This window comes from Lethenteron reissneri, chromosome 15, assembly GCF_015708825.2.
Source record: "Lethenteron reissneri isolate LAM-NWPU_2019-01 chromosome 15, ASM1570882v1, whole genome shotgun sequence".
Taxonomy (NCBI): Eukaryota; Metazoa; Chordata; class Hyperoartia; order Petromyzontiformes; family Petromyzontidae; genus Lethenteron; species Lethenteron reissneri.
In genome coordinates, this window is record NC_083793.1 from 7398276 (window position 1) to 7423709 (window position 25434).

Consider the following 25434-nt stretch of genomic DNA (forward strand, 5'->3'; position numbering starts at 1 on the left):
ACCAGGGCACCCGGGAAAAAAGATATCCCACGTGTGGCAAGGGGGAAACATTAAACAATGTTTTGTATTACTGCATTCTCCTAGCGAGCCAGGGTATATGACACCTCGACGCCCACGGGAAGTTAGTTTTACAACATTCGTACGATCCACCCACCTTTTCCTTCCACAGAGCTGGATAACAAGCGCGCATAGCCACCGCCACCCACTCACACAGCACGTGCGGCCCTTTGGTCAATGCACTGTTGAATGATGGCCTCGCCATGCCATGCAGATGATGGTGGTGGTGGTGGTTTGATCATACTTCACAATCAATCAATCAAAGATTGATAACGCGCCGTATTCAGCAAAAAAGCTGCAATGGAAGCACGGATGGTGGTAAGAAATTAAACAAAACGTGAGGAGCTGCATAGAAAATAAGTTTTGAATTTCATCCCCAATCTCTCGCCCGTTTCGGCCTCCCCTCCCTCCCCCCTCTCGGATCTATATAATGCCTCGTCACAACGGCACGCTTCTCTCTCTCTCACCTGTAGACGATTGCTTGTTGTCGCGATCGAAACGTCGTGATCTATTATTTATTTTCCTATCTACGTGACTTGACCGAAAGAACCAAAGAGTAGACAATACGTGTTTTTTGGTCTGCTCTAAAGCGCACCGATTGTCACGGTCGAGCGAACTTCAGTCGGCAGAGACTGTTCCAGGCCATCGGGGCTGCAGATGAAAAGATCCGTTCTGCTTTCCTTAGCCGCGTGAAATTTCCACACACAGCAACCCAGGCCGCTTAGATCGGTTTTCAGAAAGCTGGGTGCCCAGGACCAGTTCAGAAAGCACCCACAGCTGCTGATTTAAGCTCTGAACAGGAATCAAACTTAAATCTCTTGGCTCCGAGTGCAGTGCGCTCACTCCTAGGCCACTGCGCTCTTCCACAACTATTCACGTGGCATTTATGTGTGGACGAGAAGCTAATGCAAGTTGCATTGCATGGGAGCAGAGCGGTACATAGTATAGCAATGGATGATGGAGCACTGCTCCCTGCTGCACACCACGTAGCCCCACAGCAGCCTATAACAACCTGTTGTGCACCGCGGTCACGCCATTCAAGCAGTTGTAGCCCTGCTTAGTTTCCGAGACGTGACGCGTATGGGAGACTTTGCGAGCGATGTGGTTGTGGGGTAATGCTGAGGTAATGCAGCTTACACCCGCAAATGACTCTGAACTCATAGAGGGATAACTGAAGCTAAACCCGGCACATTTGCATACGAGAGCTATTAAATTGGTAAGCTGTGCCATCCAGCAGCCAATGACCTTAACATTGACTCTGTGAAAGTGCCAACGTGCCCACATTATATATTGCTACAACACGCGCACACTCTCCCTTAAATAGAGTCTCATAATCGATAGTGCTTCTACCAGTTTCGAGAAAAATTATGTCCCATGCGGTCGTGGCTATAGATCAAGTATACTGCGAGCCTGATTTATTTCTTTCCACTGCTCATATTACATGGACAATTGTTTTCATTTGTATTAAATAAATACGCAATATGTATACATTCTGAAAAAGAAGGAAAACAACACATCTCCTTTAATTTTCAATTATTATTTTAACCATAAATAGATGGAGATAAACAGAAATGGTCCTTTTTATGCAAGTCACCAAAAAACACTCAAGATTTTGATCTAAGGCCGTGTTACATATACTGAGATACGAATTAACGACCCACATTTCACCTAGACTATACGACGTTAGGTTGTGTTTAAGTTTAACGTGAACACACGGAACAAGTTGGCCACGAGCAGGCCTCGAGAAGACTCCCGCCCACGATTCAGGACAAGCTGCAGTGCGATTGTGGCCAGCAGCCTAAACTATGAACCATCTAGGGGCCGTCCATGAATGACGTTACGCGTCTAGGGGGAGGGATGGGGTGAGAAATGTGACGTCACATCAAAATGCGCAACTTTAAATAAATGTAGACAACGTGTTCTACTTAATTAAATAGACGTTTTAATAAATGTTTTTTCCTACAAAATCAGAATGCAGCGCCACATTAAACACGCACTACAATGACAACAGTTTAAAGCGATTTGAAGCATGTTGGTTTTTTTTTGGGGGGGGGGCAGAGCTTTGTGACGTCATATTTGAGGGAGGGGTCTGAGTTTTTGTGACGCCGTGTGACGAAGGGGGGGGGGGGGGTAAAAAATCGTCCAAAAATCGCGTGACGTCATTTATGGACGGCCCCCCTATTATGCCACCGCAGTCTGCGCTCCTTCGTGGAAGGAATAGCAAAACGACACGAACTTTCTCCTAAAGCCCTCTCGTCGTGGCTAGCAGACTTCCACATTGGCATGTAGCTCCTGAGCACATTGCTGGCATGTGCGATATAGAATACACCTACGTCACCCAGGGCACGTTAGTGGCATTATTCGCCGAAAAAAAAATTAATCCGTAAAAACAAAGTTTTTCACTCTAAATCCTTTATATGCGTGGCGGCTAGAGTCCTCTCGTCCTCTGGCTTGAGATGGCTGCCACCTATGGGTCAGATGATTGTCTGCCAGCATTAAGCAATTGGTAATTAAATATTTAATATTTTTTTCCTAAACAGTGTAAAATTTTGGGAAAAAAATTTCACGAAAATTCATTGTCACGCACAACGAGTCTGTGTGGAAAATGTCAGCTCGATTGGATCACGGGAAGTGGGTTAAAAAACGACCGAAAGATTTGCACGATCGTAAGCAAGCAAGCACGCAAGCACGCAAGCAAGCGAACTTAATATAAAGGATTTAATAAGTATAACCCGTAAAAACAAAGTTTTTCACTCTAAATCCTTTAAATGAGTGGCGGCTAGAGTCCTCTCGTCCTCTGGCTTGAGATGGCTGCCACCTATGGGTCAGATTATTGTCTGCAGTATTAAACAATTGGTAATTAAATATTTAATTAGTTTTCCCTAAACAGTGTCAGCTCGATTGGATCACGGGAAGTGGGTTTAAAAACGACCGAAAGGTTTGCACGGTCGTAAGCAAGCAAGCAAGCACGCAAGCAAGCAAGCGAACTTAATATAAAGGATTTAAAAAGGGGCAAAGACAGTGATAGATATGTCCAGGGAGAGTTCAGTGTGTGTCAACATTTTCCCCTCCAATACACACTTCGTCCGTAATGTGTATTACGCCACGGTGGCGAGATGTTAACTACTTCGCCTGGTATACACGAGGTCGTGGGTTCGATCCCGATCCCGACTCTGCTGCCTGTATATTTGGAGTTTGTGTGGTTTTTTCCCCGTGGATTTTTCTCCGACTCCTCTGGTTTTCCCCTCCATATTTATCTGGCTGTTATAAATGTCCACGTGATAAGCCACTTCGATTCAGCTATCATTTGTGGCTAAGTCCCTTCTGACCTGGTAAAAAAAAAAAGTTTATGGTTTAGTTTATATTGGGACCCCATATTTTGCAGCAATCAACTCCGAAATGTAAAAATGGAGCCAAAACGGCATTGTGCTTACACAACATATAATGTCTACATTGATATTATGGGTTGGTAGGCAGGGGGTGTGATGTTTTATAGCATTATCTCCAGATCATACGTTGCTTCGGGGTGTAATACGCATCTCAAACTCGTGTTCCATGAAGTTGGACAAATCTGGTCTCACACAAACCCACTCTCAACTTGTGTTTTGAAATACAGGGAGAGAGAAAAAAAGCACTTCATCGTCTGGAGGAAAATTACATCGGTTAATTTGCATTTTTTCCTCTTCATTTGCACACATCTATTTGCCGTGCTGCATATTAAATATTCAGTTGAGGCTGATGTTTGGTCTGGGTAGCATTGTTCTAGAAAGTGAATGCACAAGGGCTTGCATGATGGCGGCTGGCAGGATCCATTAGCGTCCTTCGCGTGCCGTCTAATCACTTAAGCTGCAGCAGGTGACGGCTTCTCCCCTGGTACAACAAAAGCAGATCCACCAGAGGATTGTGCTTAATTTCTTCCCTGAATTCAGCAAGCCAACACGGAAAGCGTTAATGACTCTGCCTGCAGATGCCTGGCTGTGGAAGTCGCGTTGCTCTTGTGCATTCCTTCTCTCTCCACAGCCAAGGTCAGCCTGGCTTAAGCGTCACATGTGCTGGTGAAATCTTGGCATTTGGAGGATGCTGGGGTTTGTTTTTTTATGAGGGTCAGGAGCATTTATGGGTATTAATGTGGCGAGGGCACTTTTGGGGTGGCAGTTTTGTGCCAGAAAGGCCCCACGTGTTTTCAGCAACAACAAAAAATGGTAATTGACTTGACTGCGAGAATTACGAGAAGCGATATTGGCCGATGGTCAAAGAATAACGGTGGAGTGGCAGCCAATGAATGGAGTGCGTCCCAGAGGACGCCCATTTGAGTAGATGGAGCGATGGAATCAGCTCGTGGGTTTGCGATCACATCACAGGATCGCGAGATATCTTCATCAAGTAGGGATGCATCATAGCTGAAGACGACGAAGATATTGAACTGATATATATGTATGCACTTATGGCGAACTCTGTCATTCTACTGCAGGATGGGTGCCTCCTGTGTTATTTGACATACCTCACCATGCTAGTCATCGTGGGTCGCTGAAACATAAGAGTACAGTAACATAACAGATGTTTGCTGCACTGCCCTCTGCTGCCCACGTGGCTTATAACACATCTTTAAATGCATGGTAGTCGCTCATCCAAGTAGAATACAGGATCAAGCCTGCTTAGTTCTTGACATCTGATGGAATCACGTGCATTATGAATGTAGCAATATTAGCAATTACATTCTGCACAAGGCAAGAAGTGTACGCACTACTTCTAAAAGGCACGTATTTGAAGACGGAGACAAATACAGAACGCCTTCAAATAACCGGTCCCATAGTTCTCTGCTGCAAATGTCACTGACACTTTCAGTGAAAGTTTTTTGGTTAAAAAAACGTCCATTGCATATCATGGAATTTGATATTTATTTTAAACCACTAGCCTTGTCAGCCCTAAGAACAGGACAGACTCTGTCTTCTCGACAGACCTGTTCTCCAGCTGAGGACGGCTGCTTGCGTTGTGGCCGAAACGTCGTGAGAATTATTTTATTATTTCCATTCTACGTGACTTTACCGAAAGAACCAAGAAGAAGGGTGTCATCTGTTGACCAGGAGGGATAATTACGGGTATGGGTGCGCTATATTATAGCCAACCATAAGGGAGCGTAACTGGGCTCAAGGTCAGAGGCGGGGATCAGTCGGAAACCTCCGAGAACCTGCAAGAGAGTTCTAAAAGAGGGCGTGGCCAGAGGCGGGGCTTGGCCACACTGAGAAGTATAAAAGTGGGACGTAACAGGAGGTTCGGGGCTGTCGTGGGGGTTCGGGTCCTGGCTGCCGTCGCTGTCTTCTCTTGTTCATTGTCCGGCCGCATGGCCGATCCGCTGTACGGTCCCATCGTCGTCGTCGCTGTGTTAGTCAGCCAGCTATATAGTTCGACGCTGGCGATGGGGTTGTATGAGTGGATCAGCTGTATGTAGCCCAGAGTATCTGTCGCTCAGCGATTCTGCCTGTAAAGTGTGATAAATAAACAAGGAGCCCTCTACACGTCGTGTTTGGGAAGTCACTCACTACACATGGAAAATGTAATGAACAATTCTTAGCTAAAACATGTGAAAAGCGTTTCGCTTCATGTAATCAACGCAGACGATTAACTTTTACTATCAAGTAAAATTCAATCAGAAATGTACACATTCGCGGCAGTGGAAACATTTCACGGAAGAAGAAAAACATGTTTTTGCTTACTTCGCTTATTAAATACAAATTTTATATTTCTAAAAAGTCCATGTACTAATCATATATAAAATACAGAGTATAGTAAAAGTCCTCTTATTCATCGCAGCGGTGTAGGGAATGGACAATGTGCATCCTATTATGCGTGATTTTATCCGTGAAATCACTACACTTATCTGAGGATGATGGGAGGAATTTTTGCCAATGAACTCAACTTCTAGAATGCTGGAAGGGGAAAACATGGATAATCACGAACACGAGGGAATAATAAGGCATGCTGATAATATGAGTTTTCAAGGACCCTATCAGTTCTGTGGGGAAAATAATTTACGCATGACAGGATTGTGCAGAAGAGGAATTCACCTGTACTTGGGACATTCTTACAACTTATTTTGACTCCCTTATTTATATGTGGGCGTCTGCTTAAATGTGTGCTTAGAATTAAGCGTGGCGAGTATTAGAGAAGGGCAGATAGGCATTTCACAATTCCAGAGCTGTCTTAATAGAAATACAAAATATGATGGATAGAGTTGAGAAAGAGTGTCTCAGCTGAATACAGAACACTTAGCAGCTTGCTCATGCAGATGGAATCGGGAATCATCAACGTATATTGAATTTTTTTTGAGTCTATCCGGATTCCCTGAATTCTGTGGGTTGGCAGAAATTAATGCAAAAGAATGGAGATAATAAAAAAAGTATCCACAATTAATTGCATTACACGCAAAAACCTATTGCAATTTGTTGGAAAAAAACTAACCTAATAATCTTGGAAGCATCATTTGGCTCAACGCGACCCCTTAAACAATAGTTATGTACTTTTTTTTGTTTATTAAGTACATGCACCACAGGATTTTTATTCAATGTCGAAATTGAACATTTCACACAGACAGAATGCAAAAAGCAATTGCACTTCGGGCAAAAATAAATTCCCATGTTACAACGCATGCAGAAACTAGCAGTGTTAATGACATTGAGAACAAAATAACCATCGCCTTGCTGATAAAAAAAACCCCAGCAATTTCCTTGTGTCCACGTTGTTAATTTAAATTCAGATATTTACATGTTAAACGTCGACAACATTATGACAGCGCTCTTAAGTCAACGCTAAAACCTAGCAGTCAATGACCTACTATTACATTAATGAGCATTTTCAGCCCTGGTAGGCGGTACAATTTCCCCACATGTAAAATTGTCACCCGAGGTTATAATGGCGCTTGGCCGGCAGTAATTGATAAATAGGGAATGACCCCCAAAGGGCAGCGGTGACAAATACTGCAAATTTTTTGTCACCTAATTGTCTCCCACACCCCCCCCCCCCCCCATTTAATGTGACTCTGCACACGTACGCACACTGATGGTATTCTGAGCATCTTCACCTTCAGCGCCGGCAACAACATTCACCAAGGTGGAAACTTGGGAACACAATCTGGAAACGTTTCCGTGAATGCATATTTTGAGCGGTATCGCAACGATAACTCGATTCAATTAATGATCGGATTGCGGTTTCACAACAGGAGGAAAGGTGCAGCCCTGACGTTACTTGTTGACGCCACTGCTTGACACGAGTGTCTTCTTCACAAGAGGGAGCCTCTGGAGTTGCACCTCTTTGCGGGTATTCTGGCCAGACGTTTTGAAAGAGGTTTAAACTCATTGTTTCGTGCCAAACCAACTTTTCAACAAAAAAATAAAAATGTTCTAATTCTGTCTTAATCTACAACTATCACAGTCATCACCCTCCACTCATGTTAGCTACGTTTGGAACTTGAAATCAAGTGTGTGGATTCGTAGCATGGAACACTGACCTGCATTTGTGCAAAATGTGCTCTGTGTTATAAGCACAGTAAACAAAGAACAATACTTAACAGAGGACATCAGATCCATTGCTAACTCCGGTCATTCTTAAGGGATATTTTCGATCGAGATGAAACACACTGGTCTTTCATCCCACTGATACGTAACAGTTGCACACTGAAGATGCGACCGTCGTGCAGCTGAACTGCAGGGCGCCAAGATAAGAATTGATGCTTAATTGACAATTACGATTAAGCTCTGTTGAAGACCTAAGCCTGTTTGGAGATTGGTGATGCAGTACTTGCCGGACTGCCCCCCAAAGCCAACATTGGCTGCACGTATTTCTATCCTGTGCGATTTTATCTGCAGTGGGTACGTTTTCAATTGGTTGTGATGAGCCCTCTAAGTCCATACACGTGAATAAGACGTTTTGAGGCACTTGTTGACAAAGAGCTGACGTGAGGTTAACCAGATGCTCATACGAGTCAGCAGTAATGAAGGGGTCCGGTCACTCACACTGTGGCACGTGGTGGTGCGCTACTAGCAAACCGCGGCGAGATGATAACTATCTCGCCCGGCATGCAGGAGGTCGTGGGTTCGATCCTCGACCCTGACGCCTGCTGTATATTTGGAGTTGGCATGTCTCTCTCCCCGTGGTAGCGTGTGGATTTTTCTCTGGGTCCCTCCGGATTCTTACTTCCAATTTAGAAACATGCATTTCGAGATATAGCCAGGAAGAGTTCAGTATGTGTCAACATTTCCCCCTCCATACACACTTCGTACATAATGTGTATGACGCCACGGTAGCGAGATGTTAACTACTTCGCCTGGTATACAAGCGGTCGTGGGTTAAATCCCGACCCTGACGCCTGCATATTTTGGAGTTTGCATTTCTCTCTTACGGTGGTCGTGAGGATTTTTCTCTGGGTCCTCCGGTTTTTCCTCCACATTTAGAATCAGCGTGCGTTTTGAGCATTCGGCTGCTATACGTTCCACATAATAACCCACGTTTTTTTTAGCTATAATTTGTGACCAGTTCGCTTCTGAAAAATAGTTATATAGCTGAGTGGGCCTTACCTGGTATAAGGAAAATAGTTGTAGGTCATTGCTTAGATAACGGAGAGGATCCATGGAATTTGCCCGCACCCCAGAAGCTTCGTCATGTGACCAAATATATTGCGTGACCGTTTCTGTCTTCAAAACAATTCCATTGTTTCAGTAAAAAAAAAGAAGGTAAAAAAATGACCAGTGGAAAAATAAATAAATGGGTACAATGAGAAATAGAGTTATTATCGTAGTTGCAAGCTGCCCATCTACTCAGGTACCGTGTTAAAGGAATCAGAATATTTATTTGGAATCTTGGTCACGCATTTAGAAAGTTGCACTTTTATAAAAAAAAATCCACTCAAACGGGATTCTGCCACACTGAATGTGTAACATCCTAAACGATTTCATGAAAAATCTATTCTGCCTAATTGAGCATTTAAACTTTTTTAATTGCACATTGAAAGAAAACTCTGTATTTAAAAACTACATGAAACATTCTGCAGAATTACATAAATTTAGGACGATATTTTCTACTCTACACTAAGCACCGTGTACTGTTAATAATTCTTATACGAGGATAATTGTCGTGATGCTATGGTGTTGTCATTTCTAGGTTCAAGACGATATTACAAGAACTTAATCTAAAGATAGTAATCATCAGCAGCCATGAACTATCCACTGTTGAACTAAGGCCTTATTCACTGTTAATGGTCACGTGATGCCAAACATATCACCTCGTTCTTGGACATGAAGTACCGGTGAGGACGCTTGACGCCGAGGTTGAGGCACACGTATGTTTATTCACAATATGACAGTGGGCATATACACTCTCGAGGGGGTATCGGCCCCCTCACCCGTATAACTCGGGATACACCCCTAGCTAACTCTGTCCTAGCCCCGAATCCTCCACTAATGGGCTAGGGGAGGCTAACTGGCCCGACACTGGTAAGTCGGGCCCGGTACCCGGAGTTCCAGACCAGCTCTTACAAGAGCACCCGGCTCTGGCTTTCGGGACCACGCCGCTGGCTCAATCCTGTCCAGCCCTGAAAAGGACATCGAACCAGGGGAGTCCAGGGCTCTATCTAAGACGTCTTCAATCTTCTTCCCTTAGCTTAAACATAACTGCCTTGAGCCCTTTCAACATCCCCTTTTATACCCAACCCCTCCCTGAGGGGTGGGGCCCCGGGGGATCATAACGTTCGAACCAGCCCCCCCCAGGGTGTCTGGCTCGGACGTCGTAGAGGGCACTTGCTCGTGCACTTACGTAGCCCCGCCCACTGTGTTTGTTTTCCATAGGCTGCCATGCATAACGGGCCCTCTCTTTAACACCCCTACAGACATAAGCTGATCTTATGTTGTAGTTTTTTTCATTGTTCTAAAACTCTGTCTTCCTATTGCCAGTTCTCTTCAGCCACTTCACATTCGGGATTTTGTAAGCACAAGGAACTCTTTGAAGAACCATCAAATGCTGGAGCAATTCCATTGAGATTACTTAACGGAGAAGGCAGATTTAAAAGGCTACGAATGCACCCTATGTCTCAGAAAAATAGACTCCTTTATGTCCAGTAGACATAATGGAGCTTAATAAAAAAAAGATGCACCCCCTCCTACAACAGTTTGACAACTTTTTGGACTGACGTTTATCTGCAGCCGGGTCGCAACCTGTCTGTCTAGGTTTTCCCAGGGCATCTTCTTGTCGAGATAGATAGCTGACGTGGGAAATCCGTGCCTTTTCCTGGAAACAAAACGATCAAGAGATTAGATTTTGTTTTATTTCGGCAGGAAGGGCCCACTAAGCGGTGAGGCTCTACTGCAAGGGCATCTTGGTTTTTTTTGTAATTTGCAGAATAATACGCCACTCATGACAGTTAATATAGAGGTAGTTCTCCCTTCTAACTGGTATCATGAGATATTATTTCTCTTCTTCTCCTCATTGTATATTCTGGTTTATTACCTCTGAGGTTGCAATCGTAATCTGCAGATGCAGAAGAAATGAATGATCTGGAAACCAAGCATATGAATAACAACTTTGATCAGATTGCCGGAGGGAGCAAAGGAGGTTACCGTCAAGCGATGCTATTTATTTTACCAACTGCCATCCCCTGACCGCGTTGCAGCCTCTGGAATTAAAGGCTATTATAGGGCTGCTGATTCGGTGATTTTGAAAATCTACAAGGTTTAACCACATTTTTCAGGACACATTAAAATCCACGCCACGCATCACCCTACATCTCTTCCCCTTACTGTGTTGCTAAAAATCTAGTTCATCTCGGTCACAATATTCTCTCAGCATGGAAGTCTAAATGGACGGGACGAGCTGAAGCTCAGTCCAATCATTACACCGTTTGATTCTGGAAGAAGGGCTCGCTCTCATATCACTACGCAGGAATCATTTCGAGGTGTGCGGGACATCTGCTCCCAGCTGCACCACCCAGCTAAACCGCACGGACACTGTAGAGAGATTAACATTTAACATTTTCCCGCAGCTGCATTACATTTTTTTAAAAATTCAAGCACTGCAGCAAAGTTATTCCGCATCGCCCCGGCCCTGTTTTCTACAAAGACGCAAGTGAGCTTTCTTCCGCCTTGCTCCGTGCGGGTGACTCTGGCTTCAAGAAGACGTGACCTTACATTGCACCCAGGGTTGCCCCCTACGAGGAACGAATGACTTGGATATTAAATTGCAGGAATACTTCACCATACCGGAAGAGGGGAGAATTACATGATAAAGCAATGTCTTGAACGATTCATTAGTCTGCTGTTGACGACAATACGGAACTTTTAATGTCCCAGGAAGATTTGAAGATTTCGTGACTGCAAGGATTCATATTCTTAGTTTTTTTTCGGTAAAGTCACGTAGGTAAAAAAAATTAACTTAATAAAAGTAAAATAAAATAAAAATCACGACGTTTCGGAGGCAACACAAGCTTCCGTCTTCAGGTGGAACCGTCACAGCCACGACAGCTGTATCAAGTAAAATGCAGCTGTCGTGGCTGTGACGGTTCCACCTGAAGACGGAAGCTTGTGTTGCCTCCGAAACGTCGTGATTTTTATTTTATTTTACTTTTATTAATTTAAATGTTTTTACCTACGTGACTTTACCGAAAAAACCTAAGAATATAAGTCCCAGGAAGACTTACAGATTGACCAGGCCAGCTGCCTCAACAAGGCGATTATTGTGGGACAATCAAGAGGAGGGTCGTGTAAAGATGTCGTGGCAGCCATCATCTTTGTTAAAGTGTGGTCACGGTACCCGTTTTGTCACTAAAATTATTCGTTGACCAACTTTGTCTTCCATGGATTCTCAAAGAACTGGGGCACCTGGATATATTTTGTCAATACACTGCTGGATGTAAGCCTCCCCACGACATGAGGCATGGTGGGCTATTCCGTGTGTATATATAGGGTGTTTCAAAAGGATGGACCCAATTTCAAAGCAGTTTATTTCACGATGGCAACATGTTACGATAACACAAAAAGCTACAAACGGTTTAATGAGTTATTAAGTTTTACTAACCGTTTTATAAATGCTCTATGTGCCCTCCACCTGCTGTACGGACGAGAGGCCGACCGAAATACGGTTTTCCTCTGGGGTGCGTGGTCGCTCCGTGCTCTTCCCCTTACATCAACAGCATGTTTCTCAAATTGTCGGTACCAACGACGAATGCTCTTTGACATTGGCGGATCAATGCCAAAACGCTGTTGAAACGCACGCTGCACCGCAATTACGGATTGTCTTGCTGAACTGCAGAACGCAAAACGCCCCTTGTGTGTTGTGGGGTCACCGTCTTGCGAATGATTGAGGCTAGGGGCTGTTTGTGCACTGGGAGAGGCATCTAGCAGTAATCATTTGAAACTCTATGCCCAGCCCTCTCTATGCCCCGCCCTTTCAAGTGGTAAGAGTTTCATTCATGGGCGGTTCGTGGTTGCAGAGATAATAGCGATTTCAAATCGGGTCCATCTTTTTAAAACACCCTGTAGTTATCGCTGTTATAATCACTAATAAACACATTTGTGTGATTTTCTTCTTGCGAGTTTGCTATATATCTTTCATTTAATAACGAACCCACATGCATAACCATTTATAACTGCCATTACCATGTGTATTATTCTTGTCCTATTTGTGTGCTTCAATAATTTCCACAGGCAGCTGATTTATTAGTGTATATATAGTAGTTAGCTTAATGTTTGAATTGTCCGTCAACATAACCGGTTCCATAATACAGTTTTTTTTGGGTTAGATCGCATAAATATCTAAATGTGTCGTTAAACCCATTTAAATATTTACGCTATATAACCCAAAACACCTTTTTTATGGATGATATTGGTCGCGAAAGCCTACGTGTTAAACTGAATAACCGGTTCCGTTAATCAATTTATTGAGGCTATTTTCGTAAGTGGGCCACTGAAATTGCCTCCCCTGTTAATGCACTGTAATGGGGGCTTGAACTGTTGTCACAAATTCAACCGCAGTTAATTAACGTTGTAAACTTTGCGTTCATTGAATATTTACTCTTGGTTCTAAATTGATATCTGTTGAGATTAGCAAGTGTGCGTTTGCGTTGGTATCAAAAGACAAAACGTTGGATGTTTTTTCTGCAACGCTTGAGAGTTTACAATGCTTGGATGCCCTCTAAGTGGAAGATTCAATCTCAATTACCTTTCAGCAATTTGGCATGACATGAAGTGGGATCAGATAGGCAAGTTTAATTAGCAGTATAATAACAATGATGGAAATGCTAATAGATTTTACAGTAATTGAGCATTATCATCAAGTAACGCTATCATATTTCTGTGACTTCCCCCCATTAAGTGTAGATATTATGTTCTAAATAAGTAAGTACTGCTTTGACACATACTCTTTGGTCCTTTCGGTAAAGTCACGTAGGTATAAAATAAAATAAATTAAATCACGACGTTTTGATCGCAACACAAGCAATCATTATTTGTTTCTTTCGGTAAAGTCACGTCTAAAGATAAAATAATGAATTAAATTAAATAATAGAATACGACGTTTCGATTGCAACACAAGCAATCATCATCAGGTAAAATGAAATAGCGACATAAAATCCAACCATAAAATTATAGACAGACATACCAGCAGACAGACATCACCAAGATACACAGTGAGAGCAACACAGGCAACTGTGTGCTCTCACTGTGTATCTTGGTGATGTCTGTCTGAGCAACACAGGCAACTGTGTGCTCTCACTGTGTATCTTGGTGATGTCTGTCTGCTGGTATGTCTGTCTATAATTTTATGGTTGGATTTTATGTCGCTATTTCATTTTACCTGATGATGATTGCTTGTGTTGCAATCGAAACGTCGTATTCTATAATTTAATTTAATTCATTATTTTATCTTTAGACGTGACTTTACCGAAAGAAACAAATAATGATTCCTGCAGTCACGAAAGTTCTAAAATTAAGATTGGACAAGCAATCATCATCAGGTGGGAAAACCACAGCAAGAAAATGTTTACTGAAGTGGGAGAGAGATACCGTGGCAAGAGGTTATATAGGTGTAGTGGTGATACACGCTGACAGTGGAGATCGTGGGGCAGCGTGTGGTGATTGGCTGTGTGCCGGTGACGCGCGCTGACGGTGAGGGATCACAGGGCAGCGCGGGGTCATGGGTTATGTGGTGGTGATTGGCTGTGTGTTGGTGACGCGCGCTGACAGGGAGTGATCGTGTGGCAGCGCGGGGCGATTGGTTGTGTAGTGGTAACACGCGCTGGGAAAACGGATCGTAGGAACAGCGCGCCGTGATTGGTCGACTAGTGGGCGCTCACATCGTGGTCCGCAAGAGGGCTATATAAGGCGGTGCGCGCGGGCGCTCGGGGAGTTGGTGACCAGCGAAGATTGAAGACGGCGGAGGAAGAGATAGGGCCCTGCGGTACCTAGTCCCGCTGTCCTTGTAAGGACCGGGGCTCTGTGTGACCCAGAGGCGGGACCCTGGGACCCGGGGCCGAACGTCCGTGTGAGGGCCGGCTCTCGGGACCCAGAGGTTGTGACCCACGCCCAAGCTGGGGTGGGTCTGTAGGCTCCAAGGACGTTACGGGGCTGGAGAGTAGTGTGAGCATGCAGTGTGAGCCATAGTCACTACACGTGTCAGTGGAGTGTGTAGTGGGAGAGGTAGTGACCACACGTGTCAGTGAAGTGTGTGTAGTGTGAAGAATAGTGACCACACGGTGTATCGAGACAAGTCAAAGTTTAATAAAAAGTCTGCTACCCGTCAAGAGGTTTCCTGCCGTCATTCTGAATACTTCATAGGTAAGAGGGGGGATGGGCAAGGGAGTGGGGGAGGGGGAGGGGAGCGTTGCGTAGACGCTAGGAGAGGAAGACGTGAAGCTAGGACGGGGGGGGGAAGTGGGAGGCTGAGAGAGCTGGGGATGCGTGGTGGGGGGGGGCTACAACAAAGCAGCAGCAGTGCCGATAAAGCCAACAACCACAATGCAGCAGCAATGCCAAACGCTAGGGGTGCAATTAACTCGGCAAAAGACTAGTGCCCGGTAAATATGATGGAACAGTCATAAAGTATTTAAAGTTTTACCTGGTTAATAACATACTTCCAATGATTGTTTAATTTGTATCCATTTTCTCGGTGGAAGTTATGTCTATGTTTATATATCTGGATGGCTCCATGAACAAACATTTGATAGTAGCCCGAAGGTTTGCAGAGCACCTTGGTCTCGGCATGAGAGCCTACAGCGTTATAGCAATGGTCAGCCACGTCGGAGGTATTAGTTCTGCAGTGTTTCAGATCTGCCTTGTGCTCGCGAACACGGTCCGAGACATGACGTTTCGTTTCCACCATGTAACAATCACCACAGGTGCAACTTAGTTTGTAGACTCCCGGATACTGCTTTGACCAATAGAGACGGTTAAAATTATGTTTGTTTTCCTAAGAAGGTATTTTTAAATCCTTTATATTAAGTTCACTTGCTTGCGCGCTTACGACCGTGCAAATCTTTCGGTCGTTTTTTAACCCACTTCCCGTGATCCAAACGAGCTGACATTTTGCACACAGACTCGTTGTGCGTGACAATTTATTTTCGTGAAAAACAAATTAAAAATTTTTACACTTTTTAGGATTTTTTAAAAATATTTAATTACCAATTGCTTAATGGTGGCAGGCAATCATCTGACCCATAGGTGGCAGCCATCTCAAGCCAGAGGACGAGAGGACTCTAGCCGCCCGTTTCAAAGACCAATGTCCTTATATACGACTTTCCTTATATTTAATTTAAAATACCAATGTGAATAAAATGAAACTCTTACTCAAGAAAAACTGAAATGAATAATAAAATAAAACCGATGCCACGCATATAAAGGATTTATAGTGAAAAACTTTGTTTTTACGGGTTAATTTTTCTACGAGTATGTCACTCATACGTACCATTTGTCGACGGGAAGAAGTTGTACGTATATTTTGGTAAAAACTTATCAGAGCATGTTTTGTTCTTGCATGTTCACCACAAGTACGTGTGCTTAATGCAGACTTGATTCCTTGCAAAATGTGTTTATTTGGTGTTTGAACATCTTAACACCTGATTTATTGCCAGAAAGGGTAAAACTTATTCTTATTTTTCATACTCTGCTGTAAGGTTCGCCCCCCCCACAAATCCTCTTTGTTTCCCTGGGGTAATTATCACATTTCTCTTTGCCCCCATTGTGTTGAACTCGAGCCCTCTGGGTTCAAAAGTGTGGCTCTGACGCGACAGATCTGGAATAGGCTTACTTCGACTGTGTAGTGCTATACCCGCGTTTGTTGTGCGCCATTGTTTCTTTGATTGTGGGGCATCGGCGGTCTCCCTGTCAGCACTTTGTTGACTCTTACAACATCCCAATTTTAATTTTTTTGCTAATATCTTGGATCATCAACCCAATAGTGTAGGCCTCGGTATCTTGAATTCAGCAGTTTCGCCATAGATGATGTGCCCACGTTAATTCTCAATCCCATTGTTAAATTCAAACGATGAAATATATGTTGGAGCTCTAGCCTAGCACCCTGAAAGAGTTCTGCCGACGACAACGCAGTGAGGATCAAAGTGGGTTCACCAAGGGCAGACATTCAGCCATGAAATACAAAAGCCCGAATCAATTCGATAACACGGTAACAGTACAATACCGACACGTAGAAAGGGAGCTTTAGAACAGACAACGAAATGGCTCTTGAAAGGGTGGAGTGGGAATTTGTTCACCACGCGATATATTTGCGGTATGGTCAACTTATGTACTTACACCCGTCAGTTCTGGTGAGCAATAACGGATTGAGCCTCCAGTGCTTAGCTGTTATAATCCATAATGCAGAGATAATTCAATGAGTTAAAATTGTGGATACGTCATAAGATCAGTCTAAATGCCGATGGTATTTTAATAACCATTACACACTGAATTTCGATTTAAAGCTTTCGTGACTGCAGGGATTCATCTTGGTTCTTTCGGTAAAGTCACTCCAAGCACGTGTGCTGTTTCATTCAGACGCTGTCGCCTCGACAGACCTGGTTTCACCTGAGGACGGCTACTTGCCTTGTGGCCGAAACGTCGTGAGAATTATTTTATTATGTTTTATTTGTATTATTGTATTACTTCCCTTCTACGTGACTTTACCGAAAGAACCAAGAAGAAGAACATTACACACTGATGTAAATTAATCACCCGCCCTACCATTAATTATAGAGAACTGTAGCAGCGCTTCTGGATATATATTCTAGCAAATCAGAAACTATCCACTTGCTCTTCTCACGCTGTAGAGTTGTACCTAATCTATATCCATCTGTATTCACCTGGAGATGAATACACATTCAACATTAGAGAGTGCGCAATACTAAATCGCCTCACGCAATTATATACATGCCAATTTATTCAGGCACTTTTCAATATAAGAAAATAAAACGCCGTAACTGTGATTCTTTTGAAATCTCTCTTTATCCACGTGAACCTAAATAAAAAATGACGATACTTGCAAGGATGTTACGAGACTTCATGATGATAGGCCTACCTACTAGTATGTTGAACTCCTTCAAACGGTTGAATTCAGTGGCTATCTGCTATTGTGATGCACGATACACTTTCTCTGAATTAAGATGTAATATAATTTAATCTAATCTAAAATATCTTGAGGGAGGGAGGCACTTCTGGATTTCTGGAGGTATTAACTGACAGTCTGGGGGCAGCTGTTGGATCCGTTAAGAAACTCGACTTGAAAAATGTGAGACAAGATTTGCAAAAATATTTTTCTCTTGAACGGCTTTTTTTTCCTCTTGCTCCCAACATTTCCCCTCAATCATTACACTGTGTAACACGATTTTTGTTCCTGGGTACTAAGTGTTAGTTTCTAATTGCTTATGCCTCTGAAGTATAGAAATTGGCTATTATTCCCCACAAATTTAGCTTTTGTGACCAGGACTTTACGTGCAGGAATGACACAAATGCACACATTTTCTCATTGAAAATAGGTACATTTCAAAATATCACTGTCCTGATCACAAAAGCAAAGTTTGTGGGGAATAATATCCATTTCTGTACTTTTGAGGCATAAGCAATTAGCAAATAACACTTACTACCCAGGAACAAAAACACATGTTTTTGTTACGGTGTTATATCCAACCTCTCCACGATCTGCCCCGCATAAAGTAAGTTGAAGGGTCTTCCTAAACCGATTAACCTCCACCTTTAAATCCGACATTAGCTCCATCGCGAAAAATCTTCCCAGTTAGATTGGTAATCACGGATTTACCTGGCGTCTTTTGGAAGTGTCAGGGTCGCCCCGAGGGTACCTCATCAACTTAATTATACCGGTAACAGCGCAAACCGACAGCTCCACCGTTCAAATGAGTAACCGTAGTGCCTCAATTGCGTCGCTGTCAAGACGCACAAAGGCTGACGCGTTCAAACGCGAGCTTCAAACCTCGCTAGGTTCGTCTTCCCACGGTTATGCGCCGCGTTTGTTGACACGCGAGTGGGAGGGAGGTGCCGGCTGTCGAAACGGGTTTAAAAGGGGGCTCGCGGACCGGGAAAATCGAGCACAAGAGTTGGTTAGAGAGCAATTTGAGGGTGGAGGGGGGGAGCGTGGAAAATTAGGCTTGGAGAGATCAAAGAGGGAGAATCAATTGAGAGGGTTCGAGGAGGCTTGGGATGGGTATATAAGGGCTTGAATATAGCATATGAGGGGTTCACTCGGGTTTGTACACCATTATTTGTTGTGGTATTGGCTTAAATGATCAGCCCTTAGGCAACTATGCGGTTGAGCCACTTACAGAAGGAAGGCAGGAATCCCCACGACTAGAGATCTCGATCAGTATTAACCACTATGGGGCCGTCCATAAATGACGTCACGCACCTAGGGGGGGGGGGGTCAGACATTTGTGACGATGTGTGATGATTGGGGGGGGGGGGAGAAATGTGACGTCACATCAAAATGCGCAACTTAAAATAAATATTAACAACATCACGTTCTACTTAATTAAATAGACGTTTTGATAAATGCTTTCTCCTACAACATCAGAGTGCAGCGCCACATTAAATACGCACTACAATAACATTAGTTTAAAGCGATTTGAAGCATGTTTTTTTTGGGAGGGGGGGGGCAGAGCTTTGTGACGTCATATTTGAGGGGGGTCTGACTTTTTGTGACGCCGTGTGACGAAGGGGGAGGGGGGGTCAAACATCGTCCAAAATCGCGTGACGTCATTTATGGACGGCCCCTATACTCTTCAAGAGGCGTGGGGTATTTCGATTTAAAGCTTTCGTGACTGCAGGGATTCATCTTCTTGGTTTTTTCGATAAAGTCACGTCGAAGGGAAATAATAAAATAATAACAATAAAACATAATAAAAAATATAATAAAATAATAAAATAATATTATAATTGAATTATGTTTTTTTATTTTTTTTTATTTCCCTTCTACGTGACTTTACTGAAAGAACCAAGAAGAGGCGTGGGGTAAACACAACATTCCAAAGTGACACCTTTTCAAACATTTAGAACATTAAAAAGGAGGTCTTCCCAGAATGTTTTAAGTGTTAAACATATCATCATCGGCCGTAATCAATTCACTGTTGTGTGCAGGCATGTTCTTATTCCATCACCATAGTTCTCAGTACTGTGACGTAACAATCCACCAAAACGCCTGCACATTGACCACATTCATCGCTCCATTTTTTTACACGCTTTCATTTAACTCACTCTGTCTGTTGTTGTTGTCGTTGTTGTTGTCGTATCCTCAAATCTTGTAACTCAATTTTAACCCACTTCCCAATATAGTATCGACAATCATTGGCAGGATGTTATTAACCAGGTAACGCCTCAACTGGTTGTGGTTGTTTCCATCGTACATGCCGTTTACTAGTAATTTTTCATTTATTTTCCCCCCGTGTCCCACACTCAGCTTCTCACTTCTAGCCCCGCTCACTTACCCCCCCCCCCCAGCCTCACGTCCTCTTTCCCCCTAGTGCTCACGCAGCCCCCCCTACCCCACACCCCCCCTCTCTCCCCCCTTGCCTTCCCCCTTTCTTACCTATATAACCTCTTGCCACGGCAGCTCTCTCGCCTACTTCAGCATTTTCTTGCTGTGGTTGTTCCACCTGATGAAGATTGCTTGTGTTGCGATCGAAACGTCGTGATTTGTTTTATTTTATTTTATACCTACTTGACTTTACCGAAAGGATCAAAGAGTATGGATTCCTGCAATCACGAAAGCTTCAAATCAAGAAAAAACATTCTCTGATAATATCGGCATTGTCCTTGAAACTGATTGGTTCACACCAGAGACTGCTTTCTTTTGAGTCCTCGTCTCAAACGGTGTTAGACCAGAGGACGCCAAAAGGCTGCGCCTGTTTCAACGGCACTTGGCGCTACCCGCCGGAGTGATCCATTTAACCACACATGGAACATATTGCACTCATGTCCACTGCATAAAATATCCCTTCTTGATGAATCCATTATTGTCCCGCGTTGCTCTCGAGGCAATTGGAAAACATACGGGACGTACATTTCATAATCATGTCCAGGTGTGTAAAATTTGAATAGCACTGCACATTTTTTTTTTACTATTTTAGTCAAGCCTGCATGTGCAAGCTCAATTAGTCATCATCCTGAAAGTTGTCTCCTTAGTCTCACGTCTGGCATCGTCGTTCTCTCTCAGCGTCGGCGCACAACGTTAGAAATGTGTCTGTGCCACGGCGAGGCTTTCGATACGAAATGACTTAAAAGCTCCAACATCCTTTCGCATGCGCCCGAGTGAGATGTACAATGCAGCTGTTGTTGAGCACCTTGGCTCAGTGGTGAGGGAGTGAACGGCTGTGCCTGATAACGCACCAACAAGGGGTTATCACCCTGCGATGTGTCCTCGTGTTGAGCCACTCTGTGCTTGGGCAGCTCCGTGGAAAGACGTCGCACGTGACGCTGAACAACGCACGATACAACGAGCACAACAACTACAACAGCAACTACAACAACAACACATGTTTCTAGATGTGAAGCTTTCGTGACTGCAATGATTCATATTCTAAAGTTTTTTCGGTAAAGTCACGTAGGTAAAAACATTAAAAAGTAAAATAAAATAAAAATGATACAGCTGTCGTGGATGTGACGGTACCACCTGAAGACGGAAGCTTGTGTTGCCTCCGAAACGTCGTGATTTTTTTTTATTTTATTTTACTTTTTAATGTTTTTACCTACGTGACTTTACCGAAAAAACCTAAGAATACAACACATGTTGGTAATCTATAATCATTGTCTACTCATCCGCTAATAGATCTCGGCTGACCAGTTACGGTGAAGCATGGTCAAACAGCTTCCACGACCGATACACAGTGGCGATGGGGCAACTTGCTTTGTCGCGTAAAACTCATTAAGTCTCAATTTTAACGAGATCGGTTGTTTTGATATTATCTTTATATTTATACAGGTAGGAACAACAGTTCCACACTGCCCAACAGGGATTATTTGTCTGTTGTACATAGCCCCTCCCAAACATGTAGCACGCTCCCGGATTGGTTGAAGTGCGTCACGTGACCGCGAGCTTTCTGTCGTGCATGAATGCGCTGTCCAACCAAGTTCCTACCTGCCCACTCCGAAGGAACATGTTATGGCGCCTTTATCCAAGGCGCTTTACAAGGGTTTTGAGTGGTACAATGAGGGTAGCCAAAGGTGATATGGTGAATAGGGATGGGGTATAGGGAGGGAGGTTAGTGGGTACGGGAATTACGGTGGGTACCTAGGGATGGAGGGGAAGGATGGGGCCAGGGAGAAGAGGTTGAGGTCTTGAGGGAGGAGCGGAAACTCGACAGGGAGAGGGTGCTTCTCGCTGCTTATTGGGGAGGGGAAGTTTGTTCCGGTGCAAGGAGGCAAGTAGGGAAAAGGAGCGGTAAACGGTGCTTGTGCACAAGGGAGCGGGGGGAACGGTGAGGAGTTGGAGGCGAGATTGAGAGCGGAGTGGGCGGGAGGGGACATAATACGAGACATCGTGCATTACGTCCCCTTTGCCAATATAATAATACTTTCATTTTTATATAGCGTCTTTTATGCTAATATCATCCCATAACGCAGTGTATAAATTATGTATGAGGATCAAATCCCATATGCAGCCACTACCAAGCAAATGAAAACCCCATAACCAAGCAAAATAAAAAAATGAACAAATTAATAATGTATGTTGAATTTCTTTCGCACCGTACGTAGCCAACCGTGCTAATTGTAGGTGCGGGGGAAGGACAACAAACTAAACACAAAACGCACTAATTCTAGACTTGAAGCTTTCGTGACCGCAAGGATTCATATTCTTAGGTTTTTTCGGTAAAGTCACGTAGGTAAAACATCAAAATTAATAAAAAATAAAATAAAGATCACGACGTTTCGGAGGCAACACAAGTCTCCGTCATCAGGTGGGACCGTCACAGCCAGCTTGATGCAGCTAATCTGGCTGTGACGGTCCCACCTGATGACGGAGACTTGTGTTGCCTCCGAAACGTCGTGATCTTTATTTTATTTTTATTAATTTTGATGTTTCACCTACGTGACTTTACCGAAAAAAAAAACCTAAGAATACAAAACGCACTTCTAAAGAACTCAGTTTAAAGCAAAACAAGAAGCACAAAAAAGTGAGCGAAAGGAAGACATTAGTCCATTAGGGTCACATTCCAAGTCCACTATACTGTGCCAACTTCCCAACCCGCAAAAAGTATTTACGTTCACGTGTTTTAGTTGTTGCTCGGTAACGTTTGATAAAACAACATGTGCAAGGCTTCTTGCGGCACTCATGTGAAAGGAATTTCTTTCAGATAGCTTGAGACAACTCAAATGATGCAGACAACGACGAGAAATGTATTTAGTCACGCGGTTAACTTTTTCCATTCTGTGAGTTCTCGTTTGTTGTGTATGTCGTTCATCGTCCACCGTATTGTCTGAAAGCACTTCCTTACCGAGACATGAACTCGAATGCCCCTTTTGCTCTGACTGTCTAGCCATCAACTGCATGGGTGGCTTGACATAAATAATACACGACAATGATAACACTGGTCAACACACTTTTTCTGGCATAAGGTATTCCAAAGGTTGTAAGGTAATTTTGGGGTGCTGATTCCAAATCTGGCATCAGTTTTTGTCTATCACATACGGTTTTTGAGATGCCAAATATTGCATTTTCAATAAAAACTGCAGAAGAAAAATATTAAATAAATGTGGATATCTACATAAAATGATATTATAAACACACTATCCTAAAAATAGAGCACCATATTTTAACACTAAAGCAGTCACTGACTCGCAACAACTTGCAATCATAAGTGACAGAGTTAATTTCGGGTAAAATCAATGAAAATGGGGTATCCCGATAGCATTAAAATGAGATGTGATAGAGCAAAACTGAGATCAGATTTGGAATCAGCATATTCGTAGGTTTTTTTCGGTAAAGTCATGTAGGTAAAAAATTAAAATTACTTTCATTAATTTTATTTTTTTACCTACGTGACTTAAAATTACTTTCATTAATTTTAATTTTTTACCTACGTGACTTTACCGAAATAACCTAAGAATATGAATCATTGCAGTCACGAAAGCTTCAAATCTAGAATTGAAATCAGCACCCTGAAATTAGTCTAAAACAGCTGCAAAAGTCCAGGCCAGAAAAAAATGTTTTTATTTTTGTTGACCAGTGTTATATTTTCATTGTACGTTATATATTAGCAACTACTGCACTTCATTCTTAAGTCATCAGCTCCAGAAGAACTATGCCCAAGTCACGCTAGTGAAAAGGAAAAAAAACATTAACCCGTAAAAACAACATTTTTCACTATAAATCCTTTATATGCGTGGCGGCTAGAGTCCTCTCGTCCTCTGGCTTGAGATGGCTGCCACCTATGGGTCAGATGATTGCCTGCCACCATTAAGCAATTGGTAATTAAATATAATTTATTTTTTCCTAAAAAGTGTACAATTTTGGAAAAAAAATTTTCACGAAAATTAATTGTCACGCACAACGAGTCTGTGTGCAAAATGTCGGCTCGATTGGATCACGGGAAGTGGGTTAAAAAACGACCGAAAGATTTGCACGGTCGTAAGCGCGCAAGCAAGCAAGTGAACTTAATGTAAAGGATTTAAATACATGCTAAAGCCTGAAACTAGGCAAAGCCCACCAAAAAATAGATACGATTGCAACATTTAATCATGGCGAAGAATTCACACACACGTGGGGAAAACACACGCAAACTTCCAAGTATGCAACAAAAAGTATTCCACCAGAGCCTACATAATTCACGGGGTGGTCTGCTCGGTGTGTGTGTGTGTCATGTAGAGGTGGGGAGCGATAGTGTAGCGGTTAGCGCGCTGCGCTATGAACCCGGCGACCCGAGTTCGATTCCCGCTCACGGCCAACACCAGTGACGATTATCTGAACCGGTCCTGGGCCTCCCCTAGGTCGACTCAGCCTCAAATGAGTACCTGGTGTGGTGTGTAAACATCACCACTAGGGAGACAAAGGCGGTCGGGCGTGGTGCTGGCCACCCACCCCCTCGTGTACCGTTGCGGCCTTCATAGGTGCTCGCTAACAGCACTTGCCTCTACAGTCTGTTAAGGCTATATGGGGGGTCTTTGTCTTTGTAGAGGTGAGCACAGTGGGAGCTCCACGTGAAAGTGTGTGCACGACGCGACCCATAAATCCTGCAAAAGAGTCGCGAATGTGAAAACTGCAGGTTTCAGAGGGGCAATTTACAGCACCATTGCATGCCTGACTCTTCGACAAGACAGACTCACTATCCACAGTGAGAATCTCAGCATTTCATGTTTCCATAGGGACCATGAGCATGGCCAAATATAAAACAGGCTGCCCGAGAGAGGGAGGGAGGAGTGCCAATCAAATCTTGAGATGCACCTGAAGCCAGTTCAGTTCTGCACAGATGTGGAAAAATAGCTTTCGATGAAGTAACTGTTGTAATTGTTTAAATTTGAAGTGTGTGCGTGTGTGTGTGTGCCCTCGTCAGAATTGCAACGGGCAAAGAAAATAAGTATAACCCGTAAAAACAAAGTTTTTCACTATAAATCCTTTATATGCGTGGCGGCTAGAGTCCTCTCGTCCTCTGGCTTGAGATGGCTGCCACCTATGGGTCAGATGATTGTCTGCCAGTATTAAGCAATTGGTAATTAAATATTTAAATTGTTTTCCCTAAACAGTGTAAAATTTTGGGAAAAAATTTTCACGAACATTAATTGTCTCGCACAACGAGTCTGTGTGCAAAATGTCAGCTCGATTGGATCACGGGAAGTGGGTTAAAAAACGACCGAAAGGATTTGCACGGTCGTAAGCAAGCAAGCACGCAAGCAAGCACGCAAGCACGCA

At 43.4% G+C, this 25434-nt stretch overlaps 1 long non-coding RNA gene across 1 annotated transcript in view; it reads left to right on the forward strand.

The window, feature by feature from the left end:
- The first annotated feature begins 14459 nt into the window (after positions 1–14459).
- Positions 14460–25434, forward strand: part of LOC133342515 (uncharacterized) — an 82106-nt gene continuing 71131 nt past the window's right edge. Inside the window, exon 1 of the long non-coding RNA XR_009755162.1 lies at positions 14460–14870. This is a non-coding gene — a long non-coding RNA (uncharacterized LOC133342515). The remainder of the gene's footprint in view (positions 14871–25434) is intronic.